Here is a 23217-nt window from a genome sequence, read left to right on the forward strand (position 1 = left end):
TTCCGAAGATTTTTTAATTAAAAACTTGTAAATGAATTATAATCTTTTCTTCCTTTTTTTTCTTCGTTTCTTTTCGTAAAACAAGCCAAATTTTATTTACGGAGGCTAAAGTTATTAGACAGATGTAATTAAATTAACGCCAAATCAAATTGATAAGATAAAGAAGGAGATAAGATAGAGAATGTAACATAGTAGTAAAATAACATAGTAGTAAAATGTTTTATTTTAGAGAATTATAAGGGGGGATATTTTTTTTCAATTCAATGCTAAAAATTATTAATCCATGTTTTTTCGTTATTGAAAATAAATTTTTACATTTACAGTCGCGAAAATAAATTTTTGAAAATTTAACCAATTATAAATTTTTATTAATATTTTCTACTCTCAAAGTACATACTAATACTTTCATCTCAAAAATATATCTTCCTATTTGTTCATATATCAACATATAAAAACAAATATCGATCGAAATGAAGAAAATTATTAAACGATTTTCGATAAATAAATTTCTTCAAAAATCTCTTCAATTTAAAATTTACAAATTTTGTCAATACATAAATCTCAAAAATAAATATTAAAAGTTAATTGTTAAAAATTATTAGTCCATATTGAATTTCATTCGAAAATAAATTACAGTTATAGTCGCGAAAATAATTTTCAAAAATTTAACCAATTACAAATTTTTATTAATACTTTCTACTCAAAGACACATACTAATACTTTCATCTCAAAAATAAATATTTTCCTACTTGTTCATATATTAACATATAATAAAAATAAATATCAATCGAAACACAGAAAATTGTTAAACAACTTTCGTTGAATTTTCGAATAAATAAATTTCTTCGAAAATCTCTTCAATTTAAAATTTACAAATTTTGTCAATATCAATACTCAAAAATAAATATCTTCCTACTTGTTCATATATCAACATATAATAAAAATAAATATCAATCGAAACACAGAAAATTGTTAAACAACTTTCGTCGAATTTTCGAATAAATAAATTTCTTCGAAAATCTCTTCAATTTAAAATTTACAAATTTTGTCAATATCAATACTCAAAAATAAATATCTTCCTACTTGTTCATATATCAACATATAATGAAAACAAATTGAAACGAAGAAAATTATTAAACAACTTTCGATGAATAAATTTCTTCAAAAATCTCTTCAATTTAAAAAATTTACAAATTTTATCAATACATAAATTTCATCTCAAAAATAAATATCTTCTTATTTGTTCTATACCTACATGATAAGTATCGAAATAAAAACGAAGAAGATCATTAAACGACAAAGTAAATTTGATCAAAATAATTCTCCAATTTAAATCCATTTAGAAAATTTTAATACGATACCAAATTCTCTTAAAATTATTTCCATTATTTGCACAGGAGGAGAATTCAACAAAGTGACCTTGGAGTGAAAAATTTGGCTCGCAACACGGCTAACTCCATCTTTTCCGCAGGGCAGAAGAGAGCGGTTTCCGGCCGGGATCCTTCACAACAATTTCCTTTACAAGGGGCATCCCCTGGGTATTTCCGTTTCTGCGCGGAATCTCCGCGCCACCTTCGTTACGCGTCGTTTACCAACCAGTTTATCTCCTCGTCATTAGTTATGCCGTGTTGCCTGCCTCCAATCTTCCTGCTTCATTCGCTCCTTTGCCTCCCGGTGAAAATGGGTTGCCGTCCTAATTGCTGGTAACCACAATCCTGCCCTTATACATGTTGCGTTACGGGCATGGAGTATATTTTCTTACCTTGAAATTCTGCGAATTTAAGATTCGAAATAAGAAATTGAACGACGACGAAAGAAATGATTGGTTTTCAAAAAATAAAAATCCTTTCTTTCTTTCTTTCTTTCTTCTACTCTCGTTGTAATATTTCATTATATTGGGTTGGCAACTAAGTAATTGCGGATTTCAGTTGAAGTTGATGACGACCTAATCAAAGCAATAACCGATTCGGATCGTCACAGTACAACTCGTGAGATTGCAGAGAAGCTTCATGTATCGCATACATGCATTGAAAACCACTTAAAACAACTTGGCTATGTTCAAAAACTCGATACATGGATTCCTCACGAACTGAAGGAAAAGCATTTAACGCAACGCATTAACAGCTGCGATTTGCTAAAGAAACGTAATGAAAATGATCCATTTTTAAAACGACTGATAACTGGCGATGAAAAATAGGTTGTTTACAACAATATCGAGCGGAAAAGATGGTGGAGCAGGCCACGTGAACCAGCTCGAACAACATCAAAAGCTGGTATTCATCGAAAGAAGGTTTTGTTATTAGTTTGGTGGGATTACAAAGGAATTGTCTATTTTGAACTCTTACCACCCAACCGAACGATCAATTCTGTTGTCTACATTGAACAACTAACGAAATTAAACAATGCGGTTGAAGAAAAGCGGCCCGAATTGACAAATCGAAAAGGTGTTGTATTCCATCATGACGATGCAAGGCCACACACATGTTTGGTCACTCGGCAAAAATTATTGGAGCTTGGTTGGGATGTTTTGCCACATCCACCATATAGTCCTGACCTTGCACCATCTGATTACTTTTCAATCTTTACAAAACTCCTTGAATGGTAAAAATTTCAATAATGATGATGATATCAAATCGTACCTGATTCAGTTTTTTGCTAATAAAAACCAGAAGTTTTATGAACGTAGGATTATGATGCTGCCTGAAAGATGGCAAAAGGTCATTGATCAAAATGGGCAACACATTACAGAATAAAATTATTTAGTTCCATGAAAAAATTGTCTTTTTCTAAAAAAAATCCGCAATTACTTAGTTGCCAACCCAATAATATCTCTCTGGACGATGAGACAATGATTTAAATATGTTTGACAGGTTTGGAGGACAGGCCATCCTCTATTTCTACTCGTCTTCATCTTTGTGATTAAAAGAGAAGAGGAATTTTGCGAAAAATTCTTCGAATTCTTTTTTTAAATTACATTTCTTAGAATTTCTGCATCTTGATTAAGGGTGCACGTTCGAGGGTTACGTTACATCGAGATGAACACTTGTTCTTTACGACTTCATTCAGAGTTAGAAAACGCAGAGATGCCGGTTCTGATGATTTCGAGGGGTTGCTCGAATTTCAGCAAGCTTTAAACGTTGGGTGGAAGTTGTTTTTAGATGGAAGGGGTAAGTTTGGTAGGATTTACGTAGGAAGGATGGGATTTGGGTAGTTAAAGGCTTCTTAATATTGCATAATTTTGGAAGAGAGAGAGAGAGAGAGAGGAGAATTTTATTGTAGGATAGGATCAAGAGGAAAGTTAATTAATAATATTGCGGTGATAAATTTTTCGAAAGATAACGAATTTATAGATAACAAAGTTTGTATAACTGCGTTCTCATGTATTTATTATTTTTTGAGCACAGTTTTTCAAGATCGTTCTCTCTTAATTAAAAAGAATATATGAAAAAGAAAAATGAACGAATAAAAGTGTCCAATTGATTCTAAACATCGCGTAAATTATAATACTCTCCACGCTATCGTTCATATTATTACATTCCACAGATTCAACAGTGAACGTGGCAAATAATTCAACAACAAGCGCTTGACATTTCGTTAACGCAATTTATTCGCAATTTGATTTACGTTACATTGAGACAAAATTATGTTACACGGTTCTCGTACGGCCAACGAATCTGCAAAATGATTCTATTCTCGAACGCAATTGAAACACGTGGATACAAAGAATAAGAAGATTATCGAAAGACATTTATTATATGAAAATAAAAACTTTGTGTATGAAATTGAACGCCCAATATAGGATTATTTAAATAATTTTGAATTTTTAAAAAGTTTACATTCAAAATCTATCTTTCACTGTTCAATTTCTGCAAATGATGAAATTGATATTATATGATCAGCAAAAAATATTAAACTTTTCAATCCAATAGAAATTTATTAAATTCATTTATTTTAGTTTCTTCAGGATTTGCAGTTATTTAATTTCTAATGATTGAAAATTTAGAAAATTTTATTTAATAACAACAATTTTTTCAGGAATTTATTTTACAAACAATTAAATATTTAAATTCATTTCTTTGTTTTAATGATTTATGGTTCAATTTTTTTTATAACCAGAATTCTTCTTGTTTTAATTGGATCAATTTTTCTTTCAGTTTTATTATATTGAGTATTAAATTTTTCAAATATTAATATAAATTTTGAATTAGCTATGTGATATTGACATTTTGTAATTTGATTATTTTTATACACTTTTATTTATTCATTATTTTAAAATTAAATTAATAATTTAATATTACTTGTAACTTTAGTTTAACAAATATACATATGTAAAAACCTCATACATTAAAAAACTCTAAATAAATTAAATATCAATTAATCAAACACTTGAAGTATAACCAATGAGAGAAATAAATAAATAAATAAATAAAATTCTCGTTAAACGTGTCATATCATCAATTGTTAACCATTTTTTAAATAATTTAATCTCTAAACAAATTTTTAAAATGAACAAACTCGATGTCGAGCGAAAATTAATTCGTTTCAAGGAGGAACGGAGAGCGAAAGATCGATTTTGATCGATCTTGTTAAACCGTATTAATGCCGTAATGTCAGGTATTCGCGTGGATGGCCGAACGCCGTCTGCGCCTTAAAGGTCTGTTTGTCGCGAGAAACTAATTGCAGAGCGGCTGCGGCCATGTATCACAACGACGACAAGCGGCGAGAAAAGCGGCACGAGTGAATTACTGGGCGGAGGATTACTTTATGACTTGTAACGACGACCTCGTTTACTCGATCGCATCTGCTTCCCCCGACTTTCGTTCCAGTTTTTCCGAGTTCCACCTCCTTGACCTTGAAGGGTTTCCCGTTTCCGGGATTAACGTCCCGGAAATACGGTAAAATTTGATGAACATCTCGATAACGCGTATCCTATGGGATTTGTTCGTTGGAAAGAAATTTAACAATTTCGAAATAAACTCTTTAAAGATATATAAGTTTGTTACGTGATAAGTTTGGTTTTTTCGATTTTAATTAACGATTATTTTTAACTTTCTGTTGCAGGTAAGCATTCGAATGGGTACGGTGAGTTTATTTTGAAGAAATTTTTTGTATTTTTTTTTTCATGTCTCGTTTTGAAAATAGAGTTCCTAAAAGAGATTAATTTAATTTCTTAGAAATAGTAAAAATTCTTTCGTATAAATATAATTATTGTTTTATTTTACAGAATTCTAATGAGAAAGAAAAATCAATAATTGTATCAATAAATGAATCGTTTACTTATTATGAATTTATAAGCTTCTTTTCTAAACTGACTATTTTTCGTTCCAAAGAAAATAACAACGTGTCGTAATATTATATATATAAAATAACAATTTTGCAAATTCTTCTCAACTATTCGACTCTCTTTTTCTTTTTAATTATCTAAAATTCCGTCACTCAAAAAAGATCACAGCGTCACCTCTGGCGTGCGAGGAACGAATACGAAAGAACGAATACGCAACAACGCGCGAGAAGGAGGGGAAATCTCTCTTCTTTCCAACTCCAGAACGTTGTGGCCTCTGGTGGTGGAAAGGCGGTACTACTCCGCCACTGCTCCCGCTACACTAATCCCGTGCACGAAGCGAGTCGAGTATAATTGACAGGATAAATGTTTATTCGAAGCAATTCGAATAAACGAACGTTAGTCCCACGGTTATTTCCACGTCCGTGGAATTTTGTTCACGTTCACGTGGCTCACAATTGCACCGAATAATCTGTATCGTTTCGCCTGAGAACTGTGATGCACGCCATCTGCAGGATTTACCGGGTGTCAAAACCGTTATATCCTGAATATCGAACCCCGAACGAGGCTGTGTCTTCTGAACGCGTTAGGGTATTCAGGGATGAAGTATCAGGGGAGCAGGGATGAATAATACATGGGGATTCGGTGGAGGAAAAAATAACCTTCCTCGATTCGTCTCGCGATCGTCATTGTCGAAACTTTTTAAGCGAGCGTAACAGCGATCGGAATATTCAAGTGATCAAAAATTTAATCGACGGATTAACAGTCTTGATCGAGATAAATTAATCATTGAAATTAATGATTTTGATGGTTATTCATTACATTTTTCGTGTACTATATATGTACATACGAAACAAATTAATTTTTTAAATCGAAAATATTATATTATTATATTATATTATTATATAATATTATATTATTATATAAAATATAATATTATATTATTATAAATATTATATTATATTATTCGAATAATTTTAAAACGAAAATAATTTTGATAATTTTAAATCGAAAATAATTTTGATTATTTTGATTAAAAATACTAAGCATCATTAATTGTTGAATTGTTGTCATTATTTATATGATATAAATGAGAGTGACTTTGATCATTGATCGTTAATTATTACATTTTTTGTGTACTATATATATAAAAAATTAATTTTTTAAATCGAAAATATTATATTATTAAAAATATTATATTATATTATTCGAATAATTTTAAAACGAAAATAATTTTGTTTATCGATTAAGAATATTGAGCATCATTAATTGTTGGATTGTTGTCATTATTTGTATAAAAGACATTAGTAATTGAAATAAATGAGGGTGACTTTGATTGTTAATTATTACATTTTTTGTATACTATACAAAACAAATTAATTTTTTAAGTCGAAAATAATTTTGATTATTTTGATTAAAAATATTGAGCATCATTAATTGTTGGATTGTCATTATTTGTACGAAAAACATTAGTAATTGAAGTAAATGAGGGTAACTTTGATCACTGATCGTTAATTATTACATTTTTTAAATCGAAAATAATTTTCATTATCGATTAAAAATACTAAGCATCATTAATTGTTGGATTGTTGTCATTATTTGTACGAAAAACATTAGTAATTGAAACAAACGAAGGTAATTTTGATCATTGATCGTTAATTATTATATTTTTTGTGTATTATATATAAAACAAATTAATTTTTAAATCGAAAATAATTTTGATTATCGATTATCATTAATTGTTGGATTGTTGTCATTATTAGTATAAAGGACATTAGTAATTGAAATAAATTAATTATCAAAAATAATTTTGACGAAACTGTTTTAGATCATCGATTAAAAACACTATTAATTATTAGATTATTATCACATTATATATTCTTTTAAAATCAAAACTTTGATCATCGATCGTTGATTAAAAATATTAAGCATCATCAATTTATTGGGTTATTGTATAGAGGACACTCTACATACGTACACATAATAATTGCATTAATAATTGCAATCGAAACAAATTAATTATATAAAATCGAGAATAACTTTAATCGGATTTTTTAAAAATATTAAAAAATCATCATTAATTGTTGAATTGTTATCACTATTTCAAAATACACTCTATATATGTGCGTATAAAATTTAGCATACGTGGTACGTACGTATAACTATAATAACGTTTCAAGTCCACCTAACCTAACCTAACCTAACCTAACTTTTAATTTCATTTACACGAAGGAATCAATTAACATTATCCGTAGTTCCACGCGAATCGTTTCTTTTCTGCTCCCCTCAAAAATTACTTCCTCTCTGAGTTAAAAATTCTAATCGTAGCAATCGTCCTCTCCAACTCGTTAAAAATTAATCATTGCGAGGAATTCTTCCATTCTCTCTCTCTCTCTCTCTCTCTCTCTCTCTCTCTTTCTCTCTCTTCTCGTTCCTTCAACGTCAAACCTATTTCCTATCTCCCTTCGATTTCTCTCTTCAAATCCTTCCAATGTTTCTTTCTTCCTTTTTTTTTATTCCACATTCTCTGCCCTTCACACACACTTCAACTCTCTCCTTCCAATGTTTCTTTCTTTCTTTCTTTTCTTTTACACGGATATATTTCTTTTTATTCCACATTCTCTTCGCACACACTTCAACTCTCCCCTTCCAATGTTTCTTTCTTTCTTTCTTTCTTTTTACACGGATATATTTCTTTTTATTCCACATTCTCTGCCCTTCGCGCACACTTCAACTCTCCTCTTCCAATATTTCTTTCTTTCTTTCTTTCTTTCTTTTTACACGGATATATTTCTTTTTATTCCACATTCTCTGCCCTTCGCGCACACTTCAACTCTTTCCTTCCGATGTTTCTTTCTTTCTTTCTTTTTACACGGATATATTTCTTTTTATTCCACATTCTCTGCCCTTCGCGCACATTTCAACTCTTTCCTTCCGATGTTTCTTTCTTTCTTTCTTTTTACACGGATATATTTCTTTTTATTCCACATTCTCTGCCCTTCGTACACACTTCAACTCTCCCTTTCCAATGTTTCTTTCTTTCTTTCTTTCTTTCTTTCTTTCTTTCTTTCTTTCTTTCTTTCTTTCTTTTTACACGGATATATTTCTTTTTATTCCACATTCTCTGCCCTTCGCGCACACTTCAACTCTTTCCTTCCGATGTTTCTTTCTTTCTTTTTACACGGATATATTTCTTTTTATTCCACATTCTCTGCCCTTCGTACACACTTCAACTCTCCCTTTCCAATGTTTCTTTCTTTCTTTCTTTCTTTCTTCCTTTCTTTTTACACGGATATATTTCTTTTTATTCCACATTCTCTGTCCTTCACACACACTTCAACTCTCCCCTTCCAATGTTTCTTTCTTTCTTTCTTTCTTTCTTTCTTTCTTTCTTTTTACACGGATATATTTCTTTTTATTCCACATTCTCTGCCCTTCGCGCACACTTCAACTCTCCTCTTCCAATATTTCTTTCTTTCTTTCTTTCTTTCTTTTTACACGGATATATTTCTTTTTATTCCACATTCTCTGCCCTTCGCGCACACTTCAACTCTTTCCTTCCGATGTTTCTTTCTTTCTTTCTTTTTACACGGATATATTTCTTTTTATTCCACATTCTCTGCCCTTCGTACACACTTCAACTCTCCCTTTCCAATGTTTCTTTCTTTCTTTCTTTCTTTCTTCCTTTCTTCCTTTCTTTTTACACGGATATATTTCTTTTTATTCCACATTCTCTGCCCTTCGCGCACACTTCAACTCTCCTCTTCCAATATTTCTTTCTTTCTTTCTTTCTTTCTTTTTACACGGATATATTTCTTTTTATTCCACATTCTCTGCACACTTCAACTCTCCTCTTCGCGGATTAGCGAACGGAAATCCAATTTTCCGTTCGAAAAGCGACGCCAAAGAGAGAGAGAAAGAGAGAGAGAGAAGGAGAGAGGGAGAAGAGGAGAGGCGAGAACGCGGCGTCCCAAAAAACAGGATGTCCCTGTCAACCTCTGGAACCGCATCCTTTCGCAGGGGTAACGAATGTACGTATTTAGAGCGCGCGGCGGTTGGACGCGGCGGCGGTGGCGGCAGGAAAACTGTGATGCATCGCCCGGAGAGATTAATGCATGCAGCGGGGAACGGTTTGTTAGAGTGAATAACGGCCGGCCGGCAATAATGATATTGCCATTAAGCTGTCCGCGAAAGTTTCGTTTCGTTTTCGCGGAATTCGGCGATCGCGTGCTTCCACCCTCGCCAATTGATTCTCATCCGATTCTTTTCTTCGTTCCCTTCGAACGCGTGTTTCGCTCAAAAATTTTTTCCACTCGAAAGAAAGCTTGGGGATGAATTTCATTTATCGTATTTAGAGAAATGTTGTACGAAGAAATTTGATTCTTTTTTTTTTTTAATGGAAGTAAATTATTCGTTGCTTGAAAAATGGAACAACTTTCAGGATAAAATCAAATAATTGGGAATTTTTTTATTTTTTTCTTAAAATGACTATTGTCATTAAATAGTAAGAGATAAACGAATAAATATTATAAATAAAAATGAAAATTATTGAGTTTGGAAGAGATGGAAAGAGAATTGCACGAATTCTGGGATAAATTTGTCGAAAGAAGGGTTTCAAAGGAACCCTTTAAAAAAATACACAAGAAAAATATTCTTAACGATGAATACTTTAGCTTCAGGATGGATGGATAAAATCAAATAATTGGGGAATACTTTTATTTTTTTCTTAAAATGACTATTGTCATTAAATAGTAAGAGATAAAGAATAAATATTGTAAATAAAAATGAAAATTATTGAGTTTCGAAGAGGTGGAAAGAGAATTGCGCGAATAAATTTGTCGAAAGAAGGGTTTCAGAGGAACCCTTTAAAAAAATACACAAGAAAAATATTCTTAATGATGAATACTTTAGCTTCGATTTAAAGATTCGAAAAATCCGTTTATTAAAAAAAGAAAAAAAAAAAGAAAGAAAAAAGGAAAAAAAAACTAATTTCCCTCTCGCGAAACCGTATTTGAATACGAGAAGAATGACCGACCAATCGCGTCGTGTGCCTTGGGTTTCATTTCAACCCGTGCCACGATTTCCCTCTCACCAGGTTGGCCACCAGGGTGCAGTAACGCGGTAATCAACTATTTACTATTCTATTACTACGTACCGCGAATTCACTCCCCCCTCCCCCTCCCTCTCCCCTACGTTTTCTCGTCCCTACGCCCCCAAGGTATCCCACCGATTCTCCTACGACACCTCTTCGCCCGTCTTGATGAAAGTTTAGCCAATTAGAGGAGCAACGAGTCAAGTAGAATGAGGAGATGGTCCCTGATGCTTGATGAAATGATTTGTGAATGAAAATCGAGCACCGAGCAATGGATTTGGGACGTGATTTCGCGTACATAGATTGTTGTTTCTTGCATATTGATTTGTTAATTCAAACAAGTTTCAATATCATAAACGTCTAAGGAAAGACAAAGTAGTAAGATAAAGTTAATGGTCGATCTCTCGATTCTTCTTCTTGTTCTGTATCATCTGATTTCTTCTTTTATTTCTTCTTTCGTGCTATGAATAAGATTAATTAGAAGGAAATTAATTAAGAAAATCGAGCACCGAGCAATGGATTTGGGGCGTGGTTTCGCGTACATTGTTGTTTCTTGCATATTGATTTGTTAATTCAAACGAGTTTCAATATAGTAGTAAGATAAAGTTAATGGTCGATCTCTCGATTCCTCTTCTCCTGTATCATCTGATTTCTTCTTTCAAGCAAGTTCTTACTTAATATCGTGCTATGGATAAGATTAATTAGAAGGAAATTAATTAAGAAAATCGAGCACCGACCAATGGATTTGGGGTGTAATTTCGCGTACATTGTTGTTTCTTGCATATTGATTTGTTAATTCAAACAAGTTTCAATATAGTAGTAAGATAAAGTTAATGGTCGATCTCTCGATTCTTCTTCTCCTGTATCATCTGATTTCTTCTTTCAAGCAAGTTCTTACTTAATATCGTGCTATGGATAAGATTAATTAGAAGGAAATTAATTAATTAATTCGGAAGAATCGTGAATCGAAGGGGAAACAATCAGGGATTTTCGAGTCAAAGTCATCAATCTCGAATCATACAGTCGCATAATATTATGAAAATGGCAAACTAATATATGTTGCGAACGTCGAAACAGTGATGCAAACGCGAATATTATCAGCCTGTTATCTTTCGAACACGAGCCTCGACCTGACCCGATCTATCCTAGTATTGTGTGATATCAGGCGAAAGCTTTGCCAATTCCCTCATCGAATGATAACAAACATTTCGAACAAACTATTGTATATTTTTCGAGCTACGTAATTTTATTATTAAGAAGTTAAATGGCCAAGTGAAGAGGATGATCGTTTAACGCTCTCACATTTACCCATTATCGAGCCGATATCGATGATTCAATTTCGTCAAGAAAGCGTTCGTTCAAGTAAAATAATAAAAATAAAGAGACAGAGAGAGAGAATGCATTCCCAATCGGGGAACAACGTTCCAACAAACGTTCCATCTCCCTCCCCTTAAACGCTACTTCCCCGATAACCGTTTTATCTGGAAGGGGATTCCCCCGAATGGATCGATATCGATTTCCAGTTATCGTTATAATTTGCCTGGCCGACTATTCCCGACTTCTGACGGTCCTCTTTTCTATCCAATAATGCGGCGTGACACACGCGACACGTAAAATGGAGGACAGGCCTATTCCGACCGTTGACAAATGGCCGTAGCAGCACGCAAAATGGACGCCCGGATATAAATACGATCCCATACGGTGTGTGCCACGCTGGTATCAGAACCGATACAGAAAAACCGCTCGATCTGTCGTGTTTATACGCGGAAGGAGAAACGTTTAATTTTTTTTCCCGCCAATTTTTTCCTCTCCTCCTTTCCTTTCTTTCCTCTCTCTCTTTTTCTCCTGTTTTTTCAATATTTTTTTTTGGTTTCTTTTTTTGCGTGCACGTACGTCATCGCATCTCACGAGAATTTCGAATAATTTTCGATACCTTTTGACCGATATTTTTCGTCAGCAAACGATTGTTTCGTTTTTTTGTATACGGATTTCTCTTTCTTTTATTCTCCCGTAAATTGAAAAAAGAAAAGAGAATCTTCTTATCTTTTCTTTTTCCTGGAAATCGGAGAAGCACTCTTCCCCTTTTGAAAATTGTTCCATTTTTTTAGCACGATGAATCGTGCTAATTCCGTTTCTCGTCACTCTCGCGACTCCTTATTAAAAGCTTCGCGACAATATTTCGCAGGCAGAGATAGAACGACTAGAACGATATTTTCGAACGTCGATAAACCGACATTGTTGAGACGAGTCACAAATTACTCGCGAAATCGTCGCCTCGACGGCCAACCGCCCCCCCCTCGCAAAATTTCCACCGCTCGCCCTGTTTATATCCACACCCTCGGTGTGCGCTGTGCACGCGTTCACCCGTGACCACGTATTCCATGCAAATTTCGCCGAGCGAGACCCGGTGAACCGTGGCCAACGCCGTTGCGTTTGCGTATCCTCCGATCTTCCGCCTGTCCATCCATTCCTCCGATCGAGGAATTCGAAAATCGGCCGATTTTTTATCCATTTTCATCGAGTCCCCTTCGAGTTTTATTGCGACATATCAACTGTTATGTTCTTCGATAAATTTCGTCCGATTGCCGATTTAGAATGTTATAATATTTTGTTATAATATTTTATTTATAATATTAATTATTCGTTTCGAATTTGAAAGAAATTGGGATGTTGGATAAAGATCTCTGTTTGTTGTAAAATATTTATCGAGATAGGCAGATATTTTGGGAGAGAAAAATTATAATTATAGGAGAGAAATTTATAATTATTGTAATGTTTGTTTTATTTGTTTTGTCCATTGTTCTGATAAGTGAATTTAATAATCTACAATAATTGGTCACGTTTATTTGTTACTACTAATTCTTTTTCATTTATAAAATTAATCTTAATTGGAGAAATAAAGAATTGAAGAAGAAAAATTTCCAAGGTTAATTATAATAAATTAATTGGAGGAGATAGAATTTTTAATAAAAATCCCTGAAAGTATTAAATTTTTGTTCATCCTTTCAATTCTCGGTGTAAGATAAAATACACCTCGATGAAATATAATAATACAATTGAATTCTTGTCGATGGGATGAACGAGTGAAACGAAACGAAGGAAAGAAAAATTTTGGCATTTGAAGAATATAAAAAAAAAAAAAAAAAAATATTCAAAATCTATTTAAAAATTGGCTACATCCTTTTCTCCTCGAACACGCGTTACGTCATCCCAGTTGTTCGACCAGCTCGATTAATTAAGATTCGCTGGACTTAACTCATAAACTAAATTCACGCATTAACTGGTCGCAACTGGTCGCTTAAGTGGCCGAACCGATTACCATGGTAACGTTTGGCAGACCCACTTACCAGTAACTTTGATCTCGAGCGTGGCATCTGTACACGATCTTAACGTATTATTCGTCTCTGCTCTAGATAATCGAGATTGATAACACCTGGATGATGACAGAACGCTTGATTAATTTCCAATATGATGGCGAATCTGATCCATACGCTCCGAATATGGAGATTATTATCAATAGCCCGTCCATTCAACTTCACTAATTTCACTGTTGATCGCCTATATCTTATAGCGTTGTAAAATTTTATAAAATATTTATATAAATACTTATACTAATTATATAACTATAATAACTTATGCTAATAATATAACTAATTATATTTTTACTTAAATACTTACAATTTTATAAAATACAAATATTTCGACATATTATACATCTATCAAATTATATTTGGTTAAATACGTTAAATCGTGGATGATATTAATGATATAATAGCTCCATAGTCCATTCATCTTCACTAATTTCACTGTTGATAGTATATCTTATTTCGCATAGCGTTGTAAAATTTTATAAAATACTTAAATTTTATATTTTTACTTAAATACTTATAATTTTATAAAATACAAATATTTCGACATATTATACATCTATCGAATTGGTTAAACACGTTAAATCGTGGATGATATTAATGATATAATAGCTCCATAGTCCATTCATCTTCACTAATTTCACTGTTGATAGCATATCTTATTTCGTTGTAAAATTTTATAAAATATTTATATAAATACTTATAATTTATATTTTTACTTAAATACTACAATTTTATAAAATACAAATATTTCGACATATTATATACCTGTTAAATCGTGGATGATATTAATGATATTAATAGCTCGTCCATTCAACTTTACTAATTTCACTGTTGATAGTATATCTTATTTCGCATAGCGTTGTAAAATTTTATAAAATATTTATATAAATACTTATAATTTATATTTTTACTTAAATACTTATAATTTTATAAAGTACAAATATTTCGACATATTATACATCTATCAAATTATATTTGGTTAAATACGTTAAATTGTGGATGATATTAATGATATAATAACTCCATAATCCATTCATCTTCACTAATTTCACTGTTGATAGTATATCATATTTATTTTATAGCGTTGTAAAATTTTATAAAATACTTATATAAATACTTATAATTTATATTTTTACTTAAATACTACAATTTTATAAAATACAAATATTTCAACATATTATATACCTGTCAAATTGTTAGTTAAATCGTGGATAATATTAATGATATAATAACTCGTCCATTCAACTTCACTAATTTCACTGTTAATTGCGTAATATATTTTATTTCGCATAGCGTTGTAAAATTTTATAAAATACTTATATAAATATTTAATTTATATTTTTATTTAAATACTTATAATTTTATGAAATACAAATATTTCGACATATTATACATCTATCGAATTGGTTAAACACGTTAAATCGTGGATGATATTAATGATATAATAGCTCAACTTCACTGTTGATAGTATATCTTATTTTGCATAGTATTGTAAAATTTTATAAAATACTACAAATATTTCAATACACTTGTCGAATTCGTTAAACACGTTAAATCGTGGCTGATATTAATGATATAATAGCTCCTCCATTCAACTTTACTAATTTCACTGTTGATAGTATATCTTATTTCGCATAGCGTTGTAAAATTTTATAAAATACTACAAATATTTCGATACACCTGTCAAATTGATTAAACATATTAAATCGTGGATGATATTAATGATATAATGTAAAATTTTATAAAATACTTATATAAATACTTATAATTTATATTTTTACTTAAATACTTATAATTTTATAAAATACAGATATTTCGATACACCTGTCGAATTGGTTAAACACGTTAAATCGTGGATGATATTTTTATAATACCAAACAAATATGAAAATCGAATATAACTTAATTTAAAAAAAAAAAAAAAAAAAAATACGATTGAAATATCGGAGCTTTCGATCGATTTTTTCCATACGAGAATATCGAATCTTCGAAATTCGATTTATTCGATATATTCGATTCTCCGCGTGCGCAAAGGATTTCTAATGATCGAAGAATTAAATAAAGTGCAAATCGATCGTTTTATTTTAACAAATAAATAGAGAAAAGAAAGAAAGAAAGGGATTTGTTTGTTTCTCGCAGGAAAATAATTATTGCCGGCGATTGTCGTTAGAAAGCTTCGCAAGATCTCCTCTCGAAATCTGCCTGTTTCGAATTTTCCAAAACAACGTTATGTCAACAAATGTGAAATTTATGCACACGGTATGAAATTAATGTTAATTAATTACAGGCGCGTGCAAAATAATATCGAAATAAAGGGGTGAATATTGTTTTCCCCTTGTCTTTTGTCGTTCCATTCTTTGATAATTAATTTTTCGACGAGCACAGTGTATTCGTTTGGGCGAAATTGGGCGAAATTGGTTGCGCACGGTTCAAATAAATATTGCAACGTAGTCGTCGAAACGTTCAATAAATTGGTAAAATAATCCAATTTCCTTTTTCTCTCTTTCTCTCTTTTTTTTTTTTCGCTTCAAAAGCGATCCTTTTCCCTGTTACCTTCTTTGTTTATTGATTCAATTTATTACACTCGCGTTCCAAAAATATATATATTTTACTTTCACGTTTATCACGGCTGATAATTAAAGTGGTTTGCGACGCTGGCAACGTTTAACGTCTCGAAAAAAAAAAAGAGAGATATTTTCCAATCTTTTCAAATCGTTGAAAAATCGTGCGTTTCTAATATTTAATAACCAATACCTGTTTAGTTAGAAATTATTATTCAATAACTTGCTTAAACCCGTCTCAAACATTGTTCAATATAGTTTATCTATCAAAATTATCAAAGGATAATTTTCTGGTTCCAAAACCGAGTTACGTTTAGGATGAAACGTATGATAATTAATCTCGAATGCTTTTTCCAATAATTTTTAGCTCATCGCCAAATTTTTGTCAATTTGGCAAATGAACGTCGCGATAGAGAATATTGGAAATTTGGTGGAATGAAAGAGTTGACAGAATTGTCAATTACTCTCTTCATTATTCACATTGTCTCGTTCGTGATTCGTATTTTGATTTTCTGATTATTAACTCGACTCGTCGATCGAGACAAATAAAAATTTTCTCTACTTATATTCTTCTCATATCTTATTCTTCTCTTATCATATATTCTTCTCGTCTCTTTGAGAAGAGAAAGAAGAAGAAAAAATCTTCTCTCCTCAATCGTTACACGCACACATTTTTTCTCTCAAACTTTCTTCAAAACTCTTTCGAAGAAATTCGATCGTGATTTCTTATTTGCTACTTCTTGGGAGGAAAAATTTTAGCGGATAAATTTAGATAAAACTTGAACCAGAGATTTATTTACACGAGTTCTTGTATTCTTGAAACAATATATAGAATTACTTACTCCTTAGATTAAACCTAGAATCTCGACCGTGTAATCTTTTCCAAGTTCGAGAACAATTCACGAATCCTTATTCTTAGATTCATAGATATCCAACCTTCTCTTCTTGAACGAGATATAAAATCTTGCTCCACATATCCTTCATTAATTTCGGATAACGGATAACGGATAATGATCAGTTGTAAAATAAAGAGAAGGAGAGAGAAGGCATTAAAGTGTCGATCCGTGATTGGTTTTCGGTTTTATGTCGAGTTTTACTATTGGTGGACATAAAGTATGGACATAACAGGTTGATACGGTTGTATCACGGGGGAGGGAAGGGAGGGTTGGATACTTTGGAAGGTGATTTATGAGCTTGCCCAAGTTAGCATTGAAGGAACTCTTATCATACGATAAGGACAGTAATATGGACACTTTCCTTACAGATCCAATAAACTTGAGGTATATAACTTTACCTCTAATCAATTTCACATTACGTTACAGTGCCAACTGTATCACTTTATACGATAAAATGCTAGTGAGATTTTGAAATAATTGCTTGTACAACAATTTATACCAAACTTGATCTTGAAACCGAATTGAAATATGGGTTGGCAACTAAGTAATTGCGGATTTCAGTTGAAGTTGATGACGACCTAATCAAAGCAATAATCGATTCGGATCGTCACAGTACAACTCGTGAGATTGCAGAGAAGCTTCATGTATCGCATTCATGCATTGAAAACCACTTAAAACAACTTGGCTATGTTCAAAAACTCGATATATGGATTCCTCACGAACTGAAAGAAAAGCATTTAACGCAACGCATTAACAAAGCTGCGATTTGCTAAAGAAACGTAATGAAAATGATCCATTTTTAAAACAACTGATAACTGGCGATGAAAAATGGGTTGTTTACAACAATATCAAGCGGAAAAGATCGTGGAGCAGGCCACGTGAACCAGCTCGAACAACATCAAAAGCTGGTATTCATCGAAAGAAGGTTTTGTTATCAGTTTGGTGGGATTACAAAGGAATTGTCTATTTTGAACTCTTACCACCCAACCGAACGATCAATTCTGTTGTCTACATTGAACAACTAACGAAATTAAACAATGCAATTGAAGAAAAGCGGCCCGAATTGACAAATCGAAAAGGTGTTGTATTCCATCATGACGATGCAAGGCCACACACATCTTTGATCACTCGGCAAAAATTATTGGAGCTTGGTTGGGATGTTTTGCCACATCCACCATATAATCCTGACCTTGCACCATCCGATTACTTTTTGTTTCGATCTTTACAAAACTCCTTGAATGGTAAAAATTTCAATAATGATGATATATCAAATCGTACCTGATTCAGTTTTTTGCTAATAAAAACCAGAAGTTTTACGAACGTGGGATTATGATGCTGCCTGAAAGATGGCAAAAAGTCATTGATCAAAATGGGCAACACATTACGGAATAAAGTTATTTAGTTCCATGAAAAAATTGTCTTTGACTTTCTAAAAAAAATCCGCAATTACATAGTTGCCAACCCAATATTAAAATTATTAAGAATCATCAATTCGTTAAATTTTTAATTTTTGTAATTCTAACGAAAGCAAAAAAAAAAAAAGAAAAGGAGAGAGAATGCGAAGCAAAATCTACGCAAATCTCTTTAAATTGCATTTTATTCCTCGATTTTATTTTTCAGACAAACTGTTCTCCAAAAAAGAAAGAAATGTCTCCCGATGGAAGGCGCGATAACAATATGACGAACCTGATTCTTATTGAACTGGCCACGCGTCTGAAACTAGCAAAGGCATAATTTGTATTTCCATCCTTGTCTCTCTTTATCTCTTCTATGGAAAACGCGAAGGATTTTTCAAAATATTTTTTCACAAAAAAAAGTTCATCATCATCATTATTACTATTATTATTATCCAAACGTTTAAAAATTTACATTTTTTATTTAAAAATTCGAGACGATTGATTATATTTTTTTGTATATCTCGACCGATTCTCCGCTCGAGGCAAGAAGCGACAATGGCGGGGAATCGTGGAATTATCGTAAAAGTTGGCGAGAGAGGGCCCGCATATGAAATGGTGCGTATCACGGGATACAAGCAATTCCCATCAGCCAATATTGTCATGTGGGTAATGAACGGCCGTGCCCTGAATAAACACGCGGCCAGGGAGGCGCGCCTCGCGCAGAGGGCGCCCCGCAATGCTGTGTGGATACTGCGTGGATCCGGAAGTGGTTTCGCCCGCCCAGAGGGAGCCACTGTTCGCACGCTTTGCCCGGCAAATGGAATACATTCGGCCCCGCCATTTCTGGGGGAAAAAACGAGGAGAGAAAAGGAAGAATTCGACACAATTTTTTGAGTTTTTCTTCCTCCTTTTCTTAATATTTCTCAAAGATTTTACTTAAAATTCGTCTGCGTTTTAACTCCGTGATTAATTTTATTTTCAACGAAATATCGGAAATATCACGTTTACTTTTTAACCGTAATTAAAAAACGTTTCGTAATAATCCCGAGCTCGCGTCGTTTGTCAACTACTTTATTTTCCCCGAAACTGGAACAAACGTTGAAAATCAAGGCAGTCGCGATCGAGGCATGAAATCCGTTCCGAATCGCGGCAATCCGTAATGGAAAACGGAAATTTATTAAATTATTCATGGAATCGAGAACGCGGTAAGTTAATAATAAAGTGATACCGCCAGTTGCCACCAATTTCGAATTCATTTGTTTCCGATTAATAATCGATAATGCTATTTTGCATTTTGTAACCGTGATAAAAAATCGGCTGAATTATTTATCACGCCCCCCCCGAAGATTTCATTTTCCAACGATCGATATACGATAATGATCGCACAAATATTTTCGCAATAAGATTATTCCTTCCATGATAAAATAATAACAATTTTATCTTCTCCGATAATACGTAAACATCGTCGAAAGTTTCGCGTCTTGTTTTTGTCCTCCGTGTTCTCCCTCTGTTCAAACGCATCGTGAATGGGATCGAAGTTACGCAACCAGAGAGAGAGAGAGAGAGAGAGAGAGAGAGAGAGAGAGAGAGGGAGTAAGTTGGTAGTAAAGTCGTTCGTTTGAATCGAAAAGGAAGAGATACGAGCATGGAACTCGATAAACGGACTCATTCACCGGTTATCTCCGAATACACGTATGCATGTATGTATCCGTGCTAGATACGTCCTTGCACAATGTCTTTCTCTGTTCTCTCCCTGTCGCGTGGCCCCATTTAACCGCGTTAAATGGAGACACACTGGGTGGTCGAAAAATGGGAGGAAGAATTGTTGCAACGATGAATTCTGAAAGGAGTATGTATATACTCGTTTTTTCAAAGGAAGAAACAAATTTTTTTAATTTCGAAAGAGAGAGAGAGAGAGAGGAACGTTAAAATTTAATTTAATTAATAATTAAATTTAATAAATAAATTCGTGTATCCATGGCCTGTTTTGGGATTATTTGATACACTAGGAGGATATACGATCAACACAAAATGGGTGGAAGAATTGTTGCAACGATGAATTCTGAAACGAATTATGTATACTCGTTTTTCAAAGGAAGAAACAAATTTTTTTAATTTCGAAAGAGAGAGAGAGAGGAACGTTAAAATTTAATTTAATTAATAATTAAATTTAATAAATAAATTCGTGTATCCGTGGCCTGTTTTGGGATTATTTGATACACTAGGAGGATATACGATCAACACAAAATGGGTGGAAGAATTGTTGCAACGATGAATTCTGAAACGAGTATGTATATATTCGTTTTTCAAAGGAAGAAACAAATTTTTTTAATTTCGAAAGAGAGAGAGAGAGTTAAAATTTAATTCGTAATTTAATTAATAATTAAATTTAATAAATAAATTCGCGTATCCGTGGCCTGTTTTGGGATTATTTGATACACTAGGAGGATATACGATCAACACCACGTGGAACTGATTATCAATCATCGTAAAGGATGTCTACGAAACTATACAATTCCGAAACAATGGATTTTCGCCGCGGATCGTACGTCATCGTTGTTTCCTCCCCGCCCGAACTTATCGTAATTGATATTAACAATACGAAATGATGATTAAACGCGATCCAGTTTCGCGCGCGTTAATGGACTCTCATCGACGAATCGCTCGATCCCTTACATTTATTATTCTTGCAAGTTAAATTATTCCAGAAACTTGCAACTCTTTTCCTCTTCCGTTCTTAATTTTTAAATTATTATTGTCTCGAACTTCGATCGAATTAATTCAAAATTTCAATTTTACATTTCGAAACGAGGAAAACTCTACGATTTTTTAAATCTGGATCAAATTTCGTAAATGGAAGATTTTTCGAGCTCTTCATATTATTCAATTAAAGAGATATAGATTTTTAGCACTTGGTTAAATCTCGTATCAGAGATCAGGAATCTCGATTTCCTCGAAGCAAAACACAACTTCGAATCTCACTCGATATATTTCTCGAGATGTACTCTGCTCTCCACTCCACACTTCTGTAATCTGGGTACGCGTCACGGTTTGGCTGAGGCGTTTAATCTCACGTAGAGACGAGAGTGGTCGTTAGTCCCCGTCGCGTGTCGCGATTAATTAACACACGCGCGCGCGCGCGCGGATAATAAGAGACGCGGGTTCCTCGCTCGCGTCGATTCTTTGGGGAGGGCTCGAATCGCGGCTTCTCTTTTCTCGATCTCTCCTCCCTGCTTCGCCCGGTCTTTGTTCCGCCGGAGGCAATGCACCCGGTGAAATTCGTGGGACGCGTTGAAAAACGCCGTCGAGTGGGTTTAAACGGGCGCTCTTTTGAGGTTGGAGGCTGCATGGATCCACGGAGGACGGAGATCGTAGGGTTTAAGGTTTTTCAGGGGGACGATCGCAATAGTTTGTGGATGTTTGTTGTTCGTGATTAACGTGCTCGTGACGAAGTTGTAGAAATTTTGTGAGAATTTTGTTAGAATTAAAGTAGCTAGTTTAATAATAATTCTTTGTGAAAATTAAAATCAAGGAGAATTTAAGGAAATGTTTTTGGGGAAATGATTAGGTCTGTTATGGGCAGTTGTAGATACTGAAATTTTTGTTTGGAGTTAAACAGTTTGTGAGACAATTTCTTGTCAATTGAAGATTAAGGAATTTGAATTTAAAGAAATTTTTGAAGAAATGATTAGTAAGTGTATGGATCTTAGTAAATTGTGAGCAGTTGTAGATTGAAATTTTTGTTGGAGTTTGTGATTGTCAATTGAAAATCAAGGAATTTAAATTTAAGTTTTTTGATGAAATGATTGATAAGTGAGGTTATTGTGTATGGAATGTGGATAATAAGTTGTAGATATTGAAATTTTTGTTGGAATTTGTAATACAATAATTTCTTGTAAATTGAAAATCAAGGAATTTGAATTTAAAGTTTTTGAGAAAATGATTAATAAGTGTATAAGTCTGTTATGGGCAGTTATAGATATTGAAATTTTTGTTGGAGTTAAAGATAGTTTGTGATACAATAATTTTTTGTCAATTGAAAATCAAGGAATTAGGAATTTATGAATTTAAAGTTTTTGGAGAAATGATTAGTATATGAATCTGTTGTGAGCAGTTATAGATATTGAAATTTTTGTTGGAGTTTGACAATAATTTCTTGCCAATTAAAAATCAAGGAATTTGAATTTAAAGAAATTTTTGAAGAAATGATTAGTAAGTGTATGGATCTTAGTAAATTGTGGGCAGTTATAGATATTGGAATTTTTGTTGGAGTTAAAGATAATTTGTGATACAATAATTTTTTGTCAATTGAAAATCAAGGAATTTGAATTTGATATTTTTGAAGAAATGATTAGTAAGTGTATGAGTCTTAGTAAGTTGTGGGCAGTTATAGATATTGAAATTTTTGTTGAAATTAAATAGTTTGTGAGGCAATTTCTTGTCAATTGAAAATTAAGGAATTTTAATTTAAAGAAATTTTTTAAGAAATGATTAGTATGTGTATGGTTCTATTGTAGACAATTATAAATATTGAACTTTTTATTTGTTTGTGACACAATAATTCCTTGAAAAAATTGAAAATCAAAGAATTTGATAAGTATATTGTGGACATTGAGTGTA

At 32.7% G+C, this 23217-nt stretch overlaps 1 protein-coding gene across 6 annotated transcripts in view; it reads left to right on the plus strand.

The window, feature by feature from the left end:
- LOC552709 (polypyrimidine tract-binding protein 2) overlaps nucleotides 1–23217 on the plus strand; it is a 547610-nt gene that overhangs the window by 109180 nt on the left and 415213 nt on the right. The gene's annotated exons all lie outside the window — the stretch shown is intronic.

The sequence above is a fragment of the Apis mellifera genome, linkage group LG8 (assembly GCF_003254395.2).
Source record: "Apis mellifera strain DH4 linkage group LG8, Amel_HAv3.1, whole genome shotgun sequence".
Classification (NCBI taxonomy): domain Eukaryota; kingdom Metazoa; phylum Arthropoda; class Insecta; order Hymenoptera; family Apidae; genus Apis; species Apis mellifera.